Here is a 21,626-nt window from a genome sequence, read left to right on the forward strand (position 1 = left end):
GGAGTAAAGTACTACTATTTCCCCAGAAAAACACTAAAGTCGTGATAGAGAATTTTGTAAAAACCACAACAGACTGCAAAGCACTGAAGATGGATTCCTGGACCTGAGGACCTGTAAAGGAAGGGAACCAAGTCCAAGAGTTGCGAAAGTGTCCAGGAGGGGCAGGAGCCCACTAAACCTCAGATGTAGATGCAAAATGGCTGCCTCCATATGGAAGAAGCTGAAGATTCTGCAACAATGAAAGTAGCTAGGAATTTCTCCTTTGTGCAGAAGATGTCCCATGGAGTCCTGGAGAAGGCAGAGTCGTTTCCTTGGCAAAATACCACAAACAAACCTTGCTAGCTGTAAGAGTTGCACCTGATGAAAAAGGGTGCTGCCTGGGTCCAGGAAAGACCAGGATATCACCACTTGGGAAAGAAGACAGAGGGGGCCCTCAGCAATGTAGAGAGCCCACAAACAAGATGGTAGCCCCCGCAGAAGTCCTTAAACATAGGTACAAGAAGTCTGAACATGGCGATTGTCTCAACATTGCAAAAGAGGGTCCCACGACACCAGAGATCAACTCAGAGAGCTGAGCAACACAGGACAGAGTGATGAGGACCTAGGCTTGGCTGTGCATGCAGGATTTTATGGACATATGCACAGAAGCCCATGTAGCTGCAGTTCATGCAGTGCACATGTTTACTGTCTGAAGAGGGGAGGCAAGGACTTACCTCCTTCAAATTTGGACAATTGGACCACTGGACAGTCTGGGTCACTTGGGTCCACAACCTGTGTTCCAGGGGCCATGCTTGTCAGGATGAGAAGGGTCCCAGAGTCATGGTGATGCTGAGGTTTGGGGCCTGCTGAAGCAGGGGGAGGATTCTGTCGACCCACAGGAGATTTCTTTGTGGCTGCAGTGCAAGATGAAGGCAGGCAGCCCCCTAAGCATGCACCACCAGGAAACAGTTGAGAAAGCCAGCAGGAATAGGTGCTACAATGTCACTGGTAATCTTCTTGCTACTTTGTCGCAGTTTTGCAGGCGTCCTGGAGCAGTCAGTGGTCGATCCTTGGCAGAAGTCGAAGAGAGAAGTGCAGAGGAACTCTGGTGAATTCTTGCAAGTCATTATGTGAGGAAAAGCCCACTGGAGAGACACTAAATAGCCCTCAGAGGAGGATTGGCCACCTAGTCAGGTAAGCACCTATCAGGAGGGGTCTCTGATGTCACCTGCTGGCACTGACCACTCAGAGGCCTTCAGAGTGCCCTCACACCTCTGGATCCAAGATGCCAGAGGTCTGGAACACATTGTAGGAGCTCTGGGCACCACCCCTGGGGTGGTGATGGACAGGGGAGTGGTCACTCCCCTTTCCTTTGTCCAGTTTAGCGCCAGAGCAGGAACTGGGGGTTCCTGCCCTACACCCTAAACCGGTGTAGACTGGCTTATGCAAGAAGGGCACCAACTGTGCCCTTAAAAGCATTTCCAGAGACTGGAAGAGGCTACCCCTCCCCAGCCTTCAACACCTATTTCCAAAGGGAGAGGGTGTAACACCCTCTCTCAGAGGAAATTCTTTGTTCTGCCTTCCTGGGACTGGGCTGCCCAGACCCCAGGAGGGCAGAACCCTCTCTTTGGGGTGGCAGCAGCGGTAGCTGCAGAGAAAACCCCAGAGTGCTGGTTTGGCAGTACCCAGGGTATATAGTGGAGCCCTGGGGATGCATGGAATTGGTACCCCAATACCAGATTTGGCATGGGGGGACAATTCCATTATCTTAGACATGTTACATGGCCATATTCGGAGTAACCATTGTGAAGCTACATATAGGTATTGACCTATATGTAGTGCATGCGTGTAATGGTGTCCCGCACTCACAAAGTCCGGGGAAAATGCCCTGCTAGTGCAAGGGTGCCCTCTCACTTACTTACTTTGCCCCATCCTTCAGCAAGTGAAGGTTAGACATATAGGTGACTTATAAGTTACTTAAGTGCAGTGAAAATGGCTGTGAAATAATGTGTGCGTTATTTCACTCAGGCTGCAGTGGCAGTCCTGTGTACGGACTTGTCTGAGCTCCCTATGGGTGGCAAAAGAAATGCTGCAGCCCATATGGATCTCCTGGATCCACAATACCCTGGGTACCTAGGTAACATATACTAGGGAATTATAAGGGTGTTCCAGTGTGCCAATTGAAATTGGTAAAAGTGGTCATTAGCCTATAGTGACAAATGTAAAGGCAGAGAGAGCATAAGCACTTAGGTTCTGGTTAGCAGAGCCTCTGTGACACAGTTAGTCACTACACAGGTACACACATTCAGGCCACAAACTATGAGCACTGGGGTCCTGGCTAGCAGGAACTCAGTGAGACAGGCAAAAACAAACTGACATACGTGTAAAAATGAGGGTAACATGCCAGGCAAGATGGTACTTTCCTACGAATTGTCATTTAAAACCCTATTTAATGGTAAAGGTGGATTATAAGTCACAGTTCTGAAAATTCAGAAAATGGCACTTTTGAGAATTTGCCATTTTCTTGTCCTACTAATTTGGTGCCTGCAGCCTGTTCCTGGGTCACTTAACTTGGTGTGGTTGGCAGTTAGTTTTTGTGTATACCTCTCAGATATCCACACAATAGGGAAGACTGAGGGTTGTCAGGATTGCCCATCCTGACTTGATGAGAGGGGCAGAGCCATCACCTGTCACATTTGCACTTCAAAAATACTGCTTTTTCTCACACACAAAAAACTTCACACCAGCCTATTGTGACTTCAGACAGACTGAGACTAGAGCAGGGAAGAAAAAATGTCAGACACTTTCTTGGGAACGAAAACTCCAGGAGCTTCTTCCACTTCAAAGCTGGCATGGGGTATAAAACTAGGACCCTCAGACCCACTCTTCAGTACACTCCTAGACCTGAGAAAACTACAGAAGAAGAGCCGCCCTGCTGGCAGAGGACTTTCCTGCAGAGTGAGGCCTCACCTTCTGCTTCAGAAGGGAGACTGAACATGTTCTCTTCATTCTAGACTGAAGGGCCATTTGACTGACCTCCTGTTTTGCAATACAGGGACAGAAAATGTTCCAGAGGCCTTTCTTCAACTGCTCATTTTATCTGCTGCAACTGTGCCTGCCTGGACCTGTAAATGGAATTCCTGAGCTCAGCTGTCCTCTGCTGGAGTGAGTTCCTGATTCCCAGGAGGTACTTCCCAACGTCCCGGACTCTCAGTGTGGCATCTGCTGAATTTCACCTTGAAGAAAAGCAGAAACCCTGAAGTTTTGGGCTCTTCAAGACCATGAACTGTTAGTGCCATGATCTTGCTACCCACACCAACCACCAACCCAAATCTACAGTGATCCTGACTCTTTGTGCTACAATGACCACCAGTGACAACCAGAAATGGGGGATCTGCACCTTGCACTATAGCATTGACTGCCCACAGTGACTGCCAACATGAAGTTCCACGAACAACCGTCTGTGATGCCCGAAAGGATATCAGCACTACAGCAACATCGGTCCACGATGCCAGGTCGGATCTTGATACTACAGTGATGACCATCCACAATGATCTCAATGCTCCTCCCAGCCTTGATAGACTTTAGAAGGTAACCTTTTAGCAGGACTAGCCTAATCCCAGTATTTAGCCCATGCTCCATCATAGTCGGCCTGAACTAACTTTCTCCTGGTCTTGCACAACCAGATAACCTTGAATTGTGCTGTTAGAAATTGGGTTACTGGTTGACTGAATTGTGAGACCTGGTCAAGCAGCAACTACAATCATAGTCAGGTCAAGGGACAAGCAAACACTAAATCAACCTGTGCTCACCCCCCTGGTAGCTTGGCACAGAGAAGTCAGACGTAACTCACAGGCAATGTTTTTAGTGTTTCTGCAAAAGTTCAAACAGTAAAATAGTGAAAACAGCACTCAAAAAAGATCCCACGCCAGGTTAGGTAAATAGAGCTTAATTTATTAAAGAAAACAAGGTAAAAATGACAGAAATACAACAAGTGCAACCAGAATTATGAACCTTTAAAAGATTAAAGTGTAAAACGGTGCTAATCAGTAAGTGCCAAACAAAGCTATCTTCTTGTCCTGCCAAAGCCAAAGTCAAAAATTCAGGCGAACCACGATATAGGACATTTCGGCTATAATACCAGATAAGTCCTGCTGAAGTTTTACTTTCTCAAGTTTTTTGTCAAGAGTTCCATTCAATTTGGAGAGGGTTGCAAGGAGCAAGAAGATTGTCATCGGCGGTGACCAGCGTGGCGCAAAGAGCAGGCCTGGTGTTGTGGACTGGTCGGCTGGAATTTCAAGATGGTGATGCTTGTTGTGTGAAGAGATGGGCTGGGGAGGCTTGTACTCATTTTTGGTGTGAGCGGCATAGTCTCAGTACAAATGAGCTCATTTGCACTCACAATGAGCCCAAAAGCTTGATTCTTAAGGCGCTGAGCTACCCCAAGGGCCCAGGACCTGAGGGGCACCGCCTGGGAGGTAGGAGCTCACTGCTGTTGGTTCCATTAGTTGGATGGGAAGCCTTTTATGTCCATGTGGCTCAGATCAGGAGGCAAACAGTCTAGCCCTTTGAGTCACTTTGGCATCCTGGGTTCAAGGGGAAGTAGCAGATCCTGGTCTTCTTTGCTAGACAAGAGGGCAGCAGGTCAACACAGCGGGACTGCAGTTCCTTTAGAACAGCAGTCCACCAGAGTGGCAGTCTTTGTAGCAGCACACCAATCCCTCTTATTGGCAGAGTATCCACAGGTTCAGAATTATGCTTATGAGTTGATGTCTGAGGTCCGTCTTTTACACCGTGGTCCCTGGTTCTGGAAGGCGGGAAGAAGCTTCTACACAGTGGCTTTGAAGTGCATGGAATTTTCTGCCTCACCCTCCCTGGCTCTAAGCTGACTGATGTGGGTTGTTAGGCCCTTTGTGAGGAGGCAGAGCACATGCTATTCACTATAAGTGGGGCTATGCTCAGCTCTGCCCCCCATCCTGCCAGCAGATAAACCACTCAGCCAACTTAATCCCTAAATTGTGTAACTGTCTGGGAAGAATTTACAAAGTCTAACTGTCGGCTACACCCATTAATGTGCCCCAAGACATACCACAGGCACAAAAGGGCTAAGGGCAGGAAAATGCCAACTTTATAAAATTGTCCTTTTCAAAATTGTCTTTATCATTAAAGAGGGTTTAGTATTACAATTTCATAGACATCAAACATGACATAGCCACCAGCTCCGAATTGGGAATTACAGCTTATTAAATGTAAGAAGGAATCCGCTAATGTTATCTTATGGGCAGGGTAGCCCTCACAGTAATGAAAAATGGATTTAGAAGGTTTTCACTGCCAGGACATGTTAAACTTTAGAGTGCATGTCATTTCACTTTTTTAATTACACAGTACCCTTCCCTGTGGGCTATGCAGGACCTACCATAGGAGTGACATATGTAATAAAAGACGAGTGTAGGGCTTGGCAAGGGGGTTTAAGTGCCACCTCGACATGGCAGAGTCTTAAGGCCAACAAAAAGAGGTTCAGCAAAATGGTGGAGGAGGGGAAACATGTTTTCCACAATAACACCCTAAGGCTGACAGATCTAATAGATGCTTTGTGATTTTAGTTGCTATACTTAACTTAAATCTTAAATTGTGCAGTTTTGGTGTCAAATAATGTATTAAATTTTGCTCTGTTTGTCAAAACTGGTGTGGATTTTTCTTACGTTGTGTTTTACTTTATTACTCTTTGTGTGCTGCAGAAATACTTAACACATTGCCCCTAAGTTGAGTCTTACTGCTTTTGAAGTCAAGCTACCAGAAGATTAAGCACAGGTTAATTTATTGACTTTTGTGGTTCACCTTTGCAAGGATTAGGGCTGTAGCTTGAGAATGGCTCACACACCCTCAACTAACAACCCGATCCCTGATGCTCCAGGTTAAATTAAATTTTACATTGTACAAAAGATTTTGTAGTCACGCCTTGGAACATATCATAGATCATCATGCAAACCTCCTTCCCTGCAATAGATAAAAAAAAACTGGGTATAAAACTGGGGTAAAGTCTATGTTAAAGAGTATGGGAGTTAGAGGGCAAGGGAATATAGTAAGACATTGTGCTTCTTCGCCACTTCTTTGCCTCCCTGACCCTTACCATAGGAGTCATTTTAGAGTGCAGAGATAAGCATTTTTGGTTATGTGCCCATACTGAGCCCAATAACTTCTTATAGTTATACCTTATACCTTACCATAGGAGTCATTTTAGAGTGCAGAGATAAGCATTTTTGGTTCTGTGCCCATACTGAGCCCAATTACATCTTATAAAGGTCTTCCCACTATGGTGTGATCTATGGCTGCCAAAAGTTTATTGGACTAGGACCTATCCATTCCATTCTGCGTTAGATCCTATTTATGACACCTCATAATATGTATATAAATTTGAGAGCGCCAAACTTTTATTGGCCTGAGTTTACTGCAGGAGTCTTAAAGTCACTCTAGGTCAAGCTTTTTCCAGATAAACCCTAACATGATTTTTCTTAATGAAGTGAAGAAATAGAGATCAAGCAGTACTGAAAGAACCTGACTAGAAGAACAAGTAAAGGACCCTTGGCAGGATTTTAAATTTTGTTGTGTTGATGCCGCCTGTTCAAGAAAAAAGAGCAGGTCAATTGACTTCTGCAAGTGGTTGTGGGAGAGTTTACCACACATAAGTTGTGTTCTGGTGCAGTGAATTTGATAATCATATATTGGATGTAGTTAGGAGCCCATGCAAAGGATAATTGATTTTGTAATTCTTGAGTAGCTTGAGTGTTAAATTATGTTTTTGAGATTTTACCACATTGGTTTTATATCCAGGGACTCTCTCGAAAAATTGGCTCACCAATTTAGACAGAGAAACCTTTGAGTGGGTCTTAAGTGTTAGTAGGATGTCATACAAGTAAATTGAGATCTTATATTAATCTGGAACAAATGGTATGCCCCGTATGATTGTTGGGTTCCAAATGTGTTCTACTAGGAACTCTATGCTCAGAGCAAACAGTAAAAAGGGCAGATGTCATTCTTGCCAAGTACCCTAAGCTAGAGAGAATGACCAGATCACATTACATTTAGTTCTGTTGTGGCAAATGGTCTATCGTAAATGGCCATGACAATAGATGCGCAGCAGGGTTAGAAAGGACCAACCCTCCCACAGGAAATCTTTCTTAGCATCAAGATTAATTAAGGTCATAAGGATCTTTTTCCTTTCCTCTTTCTCAACCAGATGGATCATCCAGCTGATGTTATCATCGGTGTCTGGATGGTATAAAGCCTGTTTGATCACAAGGAATTAAACTTGGTAAGATCTTATCTAATTTGTTTGCCAATATTTTTGAGTAGTTTTTAGTGTATATTCAGGGATGCTATAGGCCTGTATGAGCATGAATTAGGAAAGTTTGGAATTACAGCATTTATCATTTCTGCCATGAACCATGTAGTTGTATACTGGTTATTCATAAAATCAAGAGGTGCCTCAAGTAACAAGGTCAGAATGGTTTTATAGAAATTTCAATTTTGGATAAAGTTTTAATTGTTTGTTGAATTTCATCACTGGTGATTGGGGCTTCTAGTATTTATCTATTTTGACTAAATATAGATGAAAAATCGATTCCTTTAAAATGTTGTGCTTCATTGAGAATAAGGACAGTTGCCTCTGGCTTAAAATGTTTTATAGATATTTCTGCCCTCCAAGTCGATCATATTCTGTGAGTTTATCTTTCCTGATAGAGCTCATACCTATAATGAATTCTTTCTTTCTCCTTCCCCTCATTTGTCCGCTTTTGGAGGATTCCCATATTTTTTCGGCTATATATGAGTAGCAGGAAAAGTCCAACCTTATTGGTGTGTGTGGGGCTATTAGATGATGACTACGCTATTACAGCTTATATAAATTTATATTGGATAGATTGGTTTGGTATCCCCTTTCTGCTTCCATGAGTTTACCTTTTTAGTTTTTGCATTTCAGTCCATCATATTCCGCAGAGATTTGCCATGAGTGCAATTCCTCCTAGTTATGGGTTTAAATTTGTCCCAAATTCTGAGCTTGAAGTTTTGCATTTTCAATTGAGGCAAAGTATTCTTGTTTTTTGAAACTAGCTCAGATGTGAGATTGGGATCTCTGAGACATGAAGGGGACATTTGCCATTAGGTGGTACTCCAGTACTAAAGTTGTAGATTTAGGATCTTATGATGGTGCATATTCTCAGACTACAATCAGTTCAATATGCACTTTGTGTACTAGAACAGTTAGAGAGCAGTTTACTGAGATAAGATCATTCCAGGAATAGGTACAATATACACAGGGGAGGAATGTGCATCCCTAGTCCAATTGATGGTGCTCCCTCCATGCGTCACTTAGGCCAAAATGATATAACAAAACCTTAGGATTCCTGTAGAATGCGCTTCTCATGCATGTGCCTAGTTTAGATCTGTCAACTTGACCAATAACTACTAAATTAAATCACCCAGTTAGGATGATACCCCAGACTGAAATCTCAGCTAGGGTAAAAATGAAGTGTGATAGAAACAGTTTCTGCCTTGTGTTTGGAGGATACATAATTTCCAGAGTGACACGGTGTCCCTCCAAAATGATTTTACTCAGCAGGAATCCCCCTTCTTTTTTTCTATCTTTTTTTCATTGACTGCTTTTGAAAGATTTGTTTGGAAGAAAATTGCAACCTTGTTATAGTTTTTAATGGACTAGGAGCAGTAGGCAGTTGTATAATTATTGTGGCCCTCATTACAACCCTGGCGGTCGGTAGTAAAGCAGCGGTAATACCACCAACAGGCTGGCGGGAAAAAAACTGTAATGACGACTGTGGGGTAACCGCCAACACAGACAGCCACTTTAACACTCCGACCACCACGGCGGTACAAACAGCTTGGCGGTCACTGCCAACAGAAAGGCGGAAGACAATGTACCGCCCACACTATTATGACAGGCCAATCCGCCACCTTTCCTGGGGCGGATTCAACGTTAACAAAAACACGGCAGAAACAGGACTTGGAAGGGAAAACTCTCACCTCTACACACCCCACGAGGAACCAGGATGCCATGGAGCTGGAACATCAAATCCTCCCTGCGATTGTCTTCCTGCTCCTCTACCAGGACCACGACCGACGGCGGCAACGACCACAGTGAGTACTGCACCTATGACACAGGGGAGGGGGGATGGAAAAGAGAGTAACACACACATGCAACACCCCCACCCTCACCCACAACAACACACTCACAAATACATGCTGAAACATTACATTTCCCCCCAACCCCCCTGGAATTACGCAAGGACAAATGGAAATGATTTGAACGAATGTAATCAAGAAAAATCCATTACTCAAAAATGTATATACACTATTACCAAATATGTACACCAAGAATTCAAGTCCAGGTACTGCACCTATATAGTCCGTGGACCACTGGGCCCAAAATGCATGGGCAAGGCCCACACAAGATACCCAATCTAAACGTAGAGAACACTGTAGTGGCATCAGATCGAAATAAAACAGGCACCTCAGGGGGAAGGGAACGGAGGGTACCTCAGCCGGATGAGTGCACGACGCCAGCTCCACGAGGGGGCTCCATTTCCATTGATGTATCCTGGGGAGTACAAAGCCACAGTCTCTCAAGTCTCCCCAGTAGGTGGGTTGCCAACTGCTTTATCCTGGGGAGTGCAAAGCCACAGTCTCTCAAGTCTGTCCAGTGGTTGGGTTGCCCACTGCTTTATCCTGGGGAGTGCAAAGCCACAGTCTCTCAAATCTGTCAAGTGGGTGGTTTTCCCACTGCTTTATCGTGGGGAGTGCAAAGCCACAGTCTCTCAAGTCTTTTCAGTGGGTGGGTTGCCCACTTCTACATCCCGGGGAGTGCAAAGCCACAGTCTCTCAAGTCTCTCCAGTGGGTGGTTTGCCCACTGCTTTATCATGGGGAGTGCAAAGCCACAGTCTCTCAAGTCTCTCAAGTGGGTGGTTTGTCCACTGCTTTATCATGGGGAGTGCAAAGCCACAGTCTCTCAAGTGGAAAACAGTCTCCACTGGTTCTGGAGGAGGCTTTGTGCCCAGAGTGCTTCATCCTGCCAAGAACAGAGGTAGTGGATGCCTTTCTCCACTGGTTCTGGAGGGGGCTTTGTGCCCAGAGTGCTTCATCCTGCCAAGGACAGAGGTAGTGGATGCCTTTCTCCACTGGTTCTGGAGGGGGCTTTGTGCCCAGAGTTCTTCATCCTTCCAAGGACAGAGGTAGTGGATGGTTTTCTCCACTGTTTCTGGAGGGGGCTTTGTGCCCAGAGCTTTGTGCCCAGAGAGCTTCATCCTGCCAAGGACAGAGGTAGTGGATGCCTTTCTCCACTGGTTCTGGAGGGGGCTTTGTGCCCAGAGTGCTTCATCCTGCCAAGGACAGAGGTAGTGGATGTGATTCTCCACTGGTTCTGGAGGGGGCTTTGTGCCCAGAGCGCTTCATCCTGCCAAGGACAGAGGTAGTGGATGCCTTTCTTCACTGGTTCTAGAGGGGGCTTTCTGCCCAGAGTGCTTCATCCTGCCAAGGACAGAGGTAGTGGATGTGATACTCCACTGACGGTGGGGCAACACGGAAGCTGCCCAGGCCCCTGGAACTGACCACCAGCCTCATCCAAATGACCACTGGGGATGGCAGCCATGTCTGCGGTGGTGCCACTGGCTCAGGATGTGGTGTGGCCACTGGCGGTGGTGGCGGTGGTGGCGGCAGACTCAGTAGCAGCTGTGTGTGCGGCGGTCATTGGGCAGCGGTGCTGGTGGGAGGCTCACTGACCTCGGTGCTGGCGGCGGTGTCATGAGCGGTGGTGCTGGTGGGGGGCTCTCTGACCTCGGTGCTGCCGGCGGTGTCATGAGAGGTGATGCTGGTGGGGGTCTCACTTACCTTGGTGCTGGCTGCGGTGTCATGAGCTGCGGTGCTGGTTGGGGGCTCACTGACCTCGGTGCTAGCGGTGGTGGCCGTGGTGGCCGTGCCGGTGGGGATCTTGTCCGCCGTGCAGGTTGGCGGCGACTTGCCTTTCTTTTTCAGGCCCTTCCCAACCTTGGATGGTGGCGCAGCTGTCTTGCCATTCCCAACTGTTGTCTTGGCTGAGCCCTTGGTGGCAGGGGTTTTGGCTTTCTCCCTCCGGGATGTGGGCAACTTCTTCTGTTTTGGAGCAGGGAGAATGTCCTCAGACTCGCTCCTTGGGACACTAGCAGGCCTGATGCTTGGCGCTCCAGAAGACGGTTACTGCTGGCACCACTGTGCCCGGTGATGTGGTGCTGAGGTGCTGGATTGGGTCCTGGAAAGGCAGGCCCTAGGGGACAGAAGGGGTGGGGGAGGTGAAGGGAAGAGGTCAAGGTTTGACAGGAAAAGTTTTTTAGACACACTGGGACTGGTAGATGGAGGGGGTTTGGAGGTGGAGGAAGAGGTAGTGGTTGTAGGAGGTGTCCGTTGGCTGACTTTGGGTGAAGGTGCATGGGCTGGAGGCTGTCGTGAACTGGATGGCTATTGGGTGGGTGTGTGACTGCGTTTGTGTACTTTGGGAGGAGGGCTCACAGATACACTGGAAGAAGACACAGGGGATGTGTGAATTGTAGTGAGGTGGTGACTGCACGTGAGCGGTGTGTGGTGATGGGCGTGCTGGTGATGGAGGTAGTGGCTGAAGATGTAGTGCATGCAGGTGTGAGTGGAGACATGACAGGGAGGGAGGAAGGAGACGTGGAGGATGGGGACACAGTGGAGGAAGTGGATGTTGGTATGTGTGCATGGGTATGATGCTTGTGTGAGTGCCTGTGGGATGTGTGGTGCTTATGTTTGCCAGAGCTACCCTTGTGTGTTGAGGTGTGTGCAAGCTGGTCTGATGGTGTGCTTGGGATAGGCTGAGGTACTGGGGATTGGGTCTGGGTGGAGGAAGTTGGAGGGGGGAGGCTGGACACAGGGACAATGGCTGCCATCAGTGCTGAGACCAGAGTCTGAAATGCTCACTGTTGGGCTGCCTGGCCAGAATGAATGCCCTCCAGGTATGCATTTGTCTGTTGCAACTGCCTCTCTACACCCTGGATGGCATTCAGAATGGTAGACTGCCCACTAGTGAGGGATCTGAGGAGGTCAATGGCCTCCTCACTGAGGGCAGCAGGGCTGACTGGGCGGTGCTGGTAGGGGGGGGTGGGGGATGTACCTGTAGATGCGGGGGCACAGAGGGGCCTGCCACCGTAAGGGAGCTCCCATCAGAGGAGGAGTCAGTGTTGCTGGTCTCTGCACAAGTCCCCGCCTTGGAGCCCCCTTTGCCCTCCCTCCCACTGGTGAATTCTGACTCCGTAGTCCCACCCTCCAGGGCCTTGTGGGATGCAGCTCCCTCCTGCTCCGGTGGCACAGCTCCTCAGCCTGATGATGCTAATGCACACAAGAACAGGGAGACCACAAAAAGGGTGGGGGAAAGAAAGTAGAAAGACATGTTCAGTGCATTCAACACTGCTACCGTGGGCGGACACTACAGACACAGCAGCCCTCTGCACTATGCCATGCACTTAGAGTACCCTAATTTATCACAGGAGATGGGGTACATGGCCTATGCCCGATTGCTGCACACATGGAAGTCACAGGAGCCTTACTAGGTGTAGATGGCTCTTATTACTGGTGGGGTTGGGGTGCCACTTAGCATGCCTCACAAAGGGTCCTTGCCTACAAAGCTCGCCCTAGCCTAGGGGGAGCCACTGCCCACCTCCCCCACCCAGACATCTCCAATGCGCGCAGAGCCATATGGATATGACGGTACTTACCCCCTTGTGGCTGCTGTGATGCCCTCAAGCGCCCATCCAACTCCGGATACGCCACTGCTAGGATCTGTAACATCAGGGGGGTCATGGTGCGATGTGCACCCCTCCCACCTTGGGAGGCCATCCCCACCTGGGCCTCCGCTGTCTTCTTGCTCCAGCGGCGAATGTCCTCCCATCTTTTACGGCACTGGGTGCTCCGTCTGCGGTAGACCCCCAGGGTCTGGAAGTCCTTGGCGATGGCACGCCAAATATCCTTCTTCTGGTGAGCGCTGACCTACAGGGATAGTACAGGGAAAAAGGAAAAACTTTAACCATCTGGACCGTCATAGTCATTGTCCCACATTCCGACCCTTGCCCTGACGCACATACACTCACGGTTGTATCATGGACGTGGATGTTGTGTGGGTGATGGTGTTGTGTGCCTCTGTATGCTGGTGTGGTCTTTGCTTTGCTGTCTCTCTGCTTCTGCCAATTTTTGGTTGTAAGGGTTTGTGAGTAATGTGGGTGTGTGTTTTATATTGTATTGGGTGTGTGGGAGTGGTGTGTGTATTTGTATCAGGTGTGTGTATTCGGAATTGTCCAATGTGGTAGTGTTTTGTAAATGTGTGTGTCTTTTGAGCGCAGCAGTGTGTACCACCAATTGAATATCACGGTTGAAAGACCGCTGCATGGATTCGTGGGTCGTGATAGTGTGGGAGTATTCCTGTTGGCGTGATGGTGGAGGTTTTGTTATCACCAGTTTATCACTGACCTTTGGTGTGGCGGACTTGTGTGGGTGTCTAGATTTTGGCGGATTCTGAGCTGTGGGTCGTAATAGCTGTATCGGATTTCCGCGGCAGTGTGTTGGTGGTCTTCTGCGTGGCGGTAAGCGGGATTTACCGCCAATGTTGTAATGAGGGCCTATGTCTCATCCTGTCCTGGTCTCCAGATTCATGTGTGTCTCTTGTAAACATATTATATCTGATTGGTGGCCTTTAGTGCATTTCCATATTGCTACTATCTAAACTGCAAAATGTAGCCCCTTGATATTATATATAATTATTTTAAATAATGTATGAGTTTCTATAAGTCTCTATCAGTCCCTGCTTGCTGATATCATAGCTCCTCCGGGGAAACGTTTTCATAATTGTACTTCTCACTTTTGTCTTATATTTGTCTTCATCCTAACCCAGTGTGGAGGTTAATTATTCTCCTGTAATCTATCACCCTTTGATCATGCCCCTCTAACTGGTTACCCAACAAAGAGTCTCAACTCAATAACAGATCATTTTAAGCAGACACCTCATGATGTTCCATCAATTAGACTGCACTCTATTGGGTGACTCCCACCAATGGGGAGATCTCCCTGCCCAGTAGAGTATCAAATGTCTAATTTTCAGAACCATTGCTCTGAATAAACCTAAACGTAGGGTTGTGTAATTTCTACCAACTCCTCTACTATTTCCCTTCCTGCCTGGGTCATCTTATCTGAAAAAAATACCTAAATATTCTTAGCTCAAGAGTTGTTGGTTTCTTATGGGTGTGATTGTGTACTGTTTAGTACACACCTCCCAAAGTTGGATCCTTTTGTTCCTGCGTGTTGTTTTCCAGAAGAAGAAGAGTCCTTTTCTGCATTCCTCATGTCTCTTGAACTTCGTCAACTTCTACCTTCTCTAGGCTTCCATCTTTTCATTGTGGCCTTGTGACCCTCCGGATGGGGGACTCAAAGTATGACAGGTTCTCAAAGTATTTACAATTCATAAGAGCTTTTGCCTCAATCAAAGGTTCCTGGTTTAATTTTCAGGATTTTTATCACTACTCTCAATTCTAAAACATGGTGTGTTCTTCCTGTGCAAGAGAAACTGATTCTAAATATATATCTCCATTGAAATTGACTATTTTCAAATTATAACTTGTCATTCACTGGCCACATGGCTGCAGGTCTCATAGGTGTAGCCTGTGATAAGTCTTGAAACATTAAGCAGGTATGTCCTTGAAAATAAATTTCTGGCATCTATCTAGCTGCTTGCAAAACCTCTTCTTTTTCAATGTAGTAGTTAATGTTTGCCACAATATCTCTTGAATGGCGGGTATGTCCAATTGTAATATGGTTCAATTTTTCATAGTAGCATTGAGAATATGTCATAAAGACCAAAATGGTTATCCATTCCACCTCTTCAGCCAGGTTTCTGATCTATAAGTTTTCCCTGGTAGACCTATTAGCTAATTCTTCAGATTAAATTAGATCATTGTCTATGCTTTCTTCAATGAGTTCCAGTAATTCTGTTTTGGAGTATTCAAGCACTTCTGTACATGCCTCCTTTTCTAGAAACCTGAAGTAAACCACATCGACCTTCAGGCTAATTCAACAATTTTGGTACCTGTCTGAGTGCTTGAAGGGAGATTGATTAATCTGCTTTTGATATGGACATGGATTGGCCCATTGTTAAATTTGAGGCTGATATCCTATGCCATAACATGGGTGGCTAGTATCTGCAGGGTAGTACAGAGTTATTGTATGAACCCTTTTTGTGTCCCTGTCCTGGAAGGCATTCATCTAGCTCAAAGTATCAAATTTTTCACTGCTGAATTGTGCTGTCTACCATGGCTTCAGAGACTATCATTGTATTTAGTTTTTTAGAAAGGTTTTTAAAAAGGCCAGTATGTTTGTCTTTTTAATAATTAAGGTGTTTGCTGCTTGGGAAATAGGGGGCTTTTCTCCCTGCGCAAGTGAACAATTAAAGTTATATTTCCTGTCTAGGCTGGAATGCAATTGTCAAGCATTTTACCCTTTTGTTTACCATTTATTACATTATATGGCTGATTGTACATATAGTAGTATACCACAATGCAAATGCTTTCAGGTGATATTGTTTTTGTATGTTCTTTGTTAGTCTACGAAAACCCTCCTGACATTCACTTGTTAGAACATGTATCAGTTGAGTAACAGTGGGGAAATGTAGCATTATTTTGTAAAAAACAAAAAAAGGAGGAATGATGGATTAAAGTAATGTGAAAAAATACATGTGATAAATAGATGTGAAGAGGTAAAATGCTAAAATTTCGAAATCCTGTGAGCCTTATGTAAAAAGTACTTTTGTGTCCATTCTTTTGCCCATTGTTGGATAGTATTAGTGTATTACAAAACATTATCAACACAAAAGTATGATTGAAGGAATGCTGAAGCTTTTCAAACAGTCATCCCCAGTCACAGATCTGGGTTAAATCTATTGTTCTTTTGTGCTTCGTTGCCACCCCAGTTTTGAACCAGCCATATGCAAATCAGCCTTGACCCTGTTCCACATAGGAAAAGTCCAGCCGGTACTGTCAGGCAAGGTCCTCCATGGACCAGAAACAAGCATCCTGGTTCCCTGTTTCAGGGTATCACCCCTCATCAGCCAGGCTAGCTTAAATCCAGTAGCACAGTGAGCAAGGAACCCACGTCTGGGCATACACTGGCAACTCTAGCAACACGAAAGAATGATGAACGGAATATTGAAACTTTTCAAATACTCACCCCCAGTTACCAATCTGGGTCTAATTCAGAGTTCTTTCACTCACCCTGCCACCCCAGTTTGGACCCAGCCATATGCAAAACAATAAATTGTTTGAAAATGTGTCAGACGTTGCTGTCCTTAACATCGTTGGATCACCTTCACTAAGGCCGTTGATTTATTGAATATTATGTGCATTGATTGGCACAGACAAGAAGATAGTTAGAAGGAAGGGCAGAAGGCTTTGTGATGTGTCTGCACTTACATCAGTCCAAGGAGACTGTTGCTGCATCCTAGTGATTAGGGGTGTTAGGACTGTCTACAGCTACCGAGCTTTGGATTTTACTTGCAATAAATGCAATTCACTAAGAAAAGAATGATTATTGATGAACCCTGCTAATGTTTAGATGACTGGGATCAAATTACACAAGGGATCCATTAATCCTGGCTGCCAAACGTTTGAACTCTGCTTTTGTGGACTTGTAGAATTTCTCTTCCCATAGCCATCTGCACCTTTTCCCTCAGACTAGCTAATCCAAACCAGCAACATTAGGAATTAGATGTTATTATTTGGCATGTGTTAGTTGTGCCTTACACTAAAATTCACCCTATAATGTGACATTGTATAAGTTCAAAATATTTAGATTTCTTTATTCTATAAAGGTATTAATTACATCCTAAAAGATATGAACACTTCCTAATTTAATGACTCTTCAATGGAGATTTGGTGCAAATAATGAAGATCTCACTGAGATCAGCATTGCTTTCCAATGCTCGTTCATGTATCCCTTACAATACTTTTACTGTCATTTTTCTAGTTGGTGCTCAGTTCCTCTTGTATCTTCTGAATATCTCATGTCCTCATATCTCAATAATATCCTATGTGTCCATGTTCATGTTCCCATCAGAATTCAACCTAGAGCTATGAGGGCTTAACTCGGTTGCAAGAATGGGATGCACTGCTACTTTTTATTTTCTTTCTCCAGTTATCTTTTATGCCTGGTCTCATCACAAGGATCTCAAACACTTTACACTCAAGGGCTGAACCTCTTAATTTTAAGGTATGGCCCCTCAAAGCAGTCCCCTGTTTAGCTAGCAACTCAACTCTTCCTTGTGGCTCCATCTGCCCCCGCTGCCACCATTGCCTCTGCATTGCTTCCATTTCTCACTGTGGCCAGGGAATCTTCAAAGTGAGGTGGGCCATCTGAGCTGCTTCATCGTTCAGCCTTTTATTTATAAAGCTTCCATCTTGTTATAACAGAGGCTATTCATTTCGGCACTAGCGATCTGTGCACATGACGCATGAGGAGGCTATTTCCCTCTCTTCTGCAGTACAGTATACACTGGCTTACCCCTTGCCTTCTCTTTAATTTCAAGGCATTCATTTCTTCTGTATTTTGGTGTTACTTTATTATTACAATGATGAGCAGGGAGCGTTCAGGGGGCTGCCATATTGACTCCACCTCCCTGGAAATAATTTTAACTGTAATCCTTCTGATTTCCCTTTAATCTATATATGTTCTTAGCTCATCTCCTTTCTTGGGCTCCAAAAATAAGGGCGAAAAATCAGGAGACCTGCAGGAGATAAATCCACTGCCCAGATTCTCAACTATATACTAATGAAGATGTTAGGTCTCAGAATACTTGAATATTGAAACTCAACTACAAAGTATAAGGCAAGGGCAGGTAGGTACCTACACTTAGCAATAGGCCACAAAGCCCCACTAGGTCCAATCAGGGTCCAATAAATTAATCCTTGCTCAACTATTGGTAGTTTGACCCACAGGCAGTTAGGCTTAATTTAGGAGATGGGTGTGTAAAGCATTTAATATTAACAAAACAGTAAATAAGTAAAACACAACACACAATAGAAATCTGGCACCAATTTATAAACATAGGAAATACTTTACAGTGGCGGAAGACTGGACATCGTCGAATTATGATGCCAAAAATAGAAACCTCCAAAAATCCTGCAACCTCCACCCACTGCCAGGGCCTACGACAGCGGAAAGACAGTACACCCCACACCGCCACCACCATGCAGGCCAAACCTCCACCCACAGAATAATGAAGCACAAATCAGTATGGCAGATAGTGGATGCCGAACGACCATTGGTGATACGGACCGCCACTGCTAGCAATGGGACCCAACAACAAAAAATGCACACATTGGCAACTTTGAAACCCACACACTTGGCACACACCCACAACACTAAAAAACACTGACATACACACCCCACAGTCCTTTCCACCGTCAATAGGACAACTGAGATTGACAACACAACACACATACACTGAACACAACATAACAAAATCCCACCTGCACAAATACACCACCAAAACACACAAAAACCCCAAACACCCTCACAGACCACAATCATAACCACACAACAGCACCCTCACCAACACACCCACAACACACCACCCACAACGCACACCATGACACCCCCTAACTACCCCCCTTCACAAATAGGGAGCTAAGGACCATGGTGGATGAAATATTCAAGTTCGAGCCACAACTGTTCAGTGCACAGGAGCAGCAGACACCCATCTCCAGGAAGATGGGGCTAAGGCAGACGATTGTCAACAAGGTCAACGCAATGGGAAACCATCCACGCACAAGTGACGACATATGGAAGAGATGGAATGAACTGCTCTGAAAGGTGAGGTCTATGGCATCAAGGCACAACATTGCAGTACAAAAGACTGGTGGAGGACCCCCACCTGCACCCCCCCGAATACACCGACTGGGAGGAGAAGGTCGTGGCTATCCTGCACCAGGAGGGTCTGACTGGACTCACAGGAGGACTGGACTCGGGTAAGTCAACTACAATACCTTAACAGTCACCCCACCTATAATGCATGCAGCACCCCATCCCTCTCACTACCACCAGGAACCCATCCCCACTCAGGCCACAACACCCACAACCAGTTACCCTGCATGCCCACAATCCCACAAACAGACCACATCCTGCCCTGCAAAGATTCACGGTGGCACTACACCATCCACAATGCACCTCCACCCCCCCAACAAAATGCAAAGATAAGTAAATGAAAGGACCCTGCATGCTACGACAGGGGAATAAAAGGACAAAATAGGGTAGAGCTGTGCATCAATTTCCGTAATAGTACATGTCTATTCCCCTGCACAGGCACCACCACTAATGCCACCTGGATGGAAAGGTCAAGGAGTGCCAGCGCCCCACTCAGGAGATTGAAGAGTGAAGAATACGCTGACCCCTCACACAATCCTGGACTGTCACCCTCCAGCAGCCCCACCCAGGATATCACTGAAAGCTCTACCACCCAGCCACCAACATCAGCTCTGGCCAAACGACTCCACACCAGTGTCTCCCGGGTACACACTGGTGGCCCACGTGCACTGACGCCAGAGTCTCCACCCACCAACAGGCAGGATAATGAAAGGCCCAGTGCAAGTGTGACTGCCGGACTTGTGCAAGGGACACAGGCACAGGGTGCAAGGGCCAGTGGGAGGGTGTCAGTGGCCCAAGGGGGAAGCCAAAGGATGGATGCTGCAGCCCAGGATGTGATATCTGGGGTCCTGGGAACATACCACCATACCCAGGACAGGATGGACCAGATCCTGGCCACCCTGGAGCAGAATCAACGGTTGCAGATTGCACAACACCAAGAGGCCATGGAACAATGGAAGCAGCCCAATGCCACCATGGCCACCAATGCAAGGGTGCTGCAGCACCACTACCCTAGCCAGCCTAAGTCACCCACCCACCTGCAATCCCCAACCACTAGCCAGGACACTGCCCTGCCCTCTACATCTGCAGCAGCTATTGGACTGGTGGCACTGTCAGAGGACACACAGGATACCAGCACCCCTAGCCCTGCAGCCCAGCTCCAGTCATGCAAACATGCTCTCAGACCCAGACATGGCACTGGAACACCAGCCAAGACCAAGGCCCCTGCTAAGAAGTGACTCTGCCCAGAACCATCTCCCTTGTGTGCCACTGTGCTACTTTGTAGACCTGCCACTACCAACACACCATCAACCAATGGACACATGGACCAAAACCCAGTGCTTCCAACAGCTGAGCACATGCACCAGAGTATGGATATGCACCATGAGCCCACTCCCTATCACTGTACAACAATATAAAAAATTATTGTCACTTAATAAAAACACATATGTACCCAATTCGTATGTCCCTCATCATTATGAATTCACATTGTGAGTGTGTATGCATTAGCCAGTCAATTTCATAATCATACCTTTATTGCAGGAGGGGATCCCATGCACTATAGTGTCTGAAGTGAGTCACAATGTACACAATATTGGGTTCCCTGGCACATGCCACTTCACTAGTGAGTAAACAGTGACAATGACTATAGACACCACATTACCAATACCGTGAGGCAGACTGAAATTATGCAGTGAAGACAACAGCATCATTGAACAATACCTCAGGGTCACTGGAAGTATAGGGGGATCAGCTGGGTCCATGAGTTAAGATCTTCTTATTCCTCACCACCAATCTCATCCCCTCTCTGAGGTTGCTGGGCTGGTTGGACAGCACCCTCCTCTTCAAGAAGGGGGATAGCTTTCCTCACAGCCAAGTTGTGCAACATGCAGCAGGCCACCACTGTTTTACACACCATGTCAGGGACATAGCACATGGATCCCCCAGAGATGGAGGCAACAAAATCTAGTCTTCAGGAGACCTATAGTGTGCTCAATCACCCTCCTAGTATGTCCATGGGCCTCATTATAATTCTTCTCTGCTTCAGTCCTGGGATTTCTCATTGGTGTCAGGAGCCATTGCAAGTTGGGGTAGCCAGAATCACCTGCAATAGTGGACGTAAACAGGACCAAAATGAACTGACTGCACATACATTTGGCTGGCTGTCACCTAGGTACAGAACCATTGTCATACACACTCACTTATGAGCCATCCTCTCTCCCCTTGTAGTAGTCCCATCAAGTGTGGTACACTGCTGTTTCTCAGGACAAAGGATTCATGGACTGAGCATGGGAACCTGGCATTTACATGTGAGATGTACTAGTCAGCAGTACACATCAATTGTATGTTCATAGAGTGGAAGTTCTTTTGATTACTGTACACCTGTTCATTCTCTCTTGGGGGGATGAGAGCTATGTGTGTTCCATCAATGGCACCTATCACATGGGGGATGTTAGCAAAGGAATAAAATCCAGATTTGATGGCAGGCAGTACAGCCCTTTGGGGGAACTGGACATATTTCTGCAGGTGTTGGATGAATGCATCCAGGAATTTTGACAGGATGAGGCTAAACATTGGCTGTGAGACCCCTGCACCCATGCCCACTGTCATCTGAAATGAGTCTGTGGCCAAAAATGGAGTACCGATAGCACTTCAGTAGGGATGACATGCTGATTACGATTAGTCGATT

The sequence above is a fragment of the Pleurodeles waltl genome, chromosome 3_1 (assembly GCF_031143425.1).
Source record: "Pleurodeles waltl isolate 20211129_DDA chromosome 3_1, aPleWal1.hap1.20221129, whole genome shotgun sequence".
Lineage (NCBI taxonomy): Eukaryota > Metazoa > Chordata > Amphibia > Caudata > Salamandridae > Pleurodeles > Pleurodeles waltl.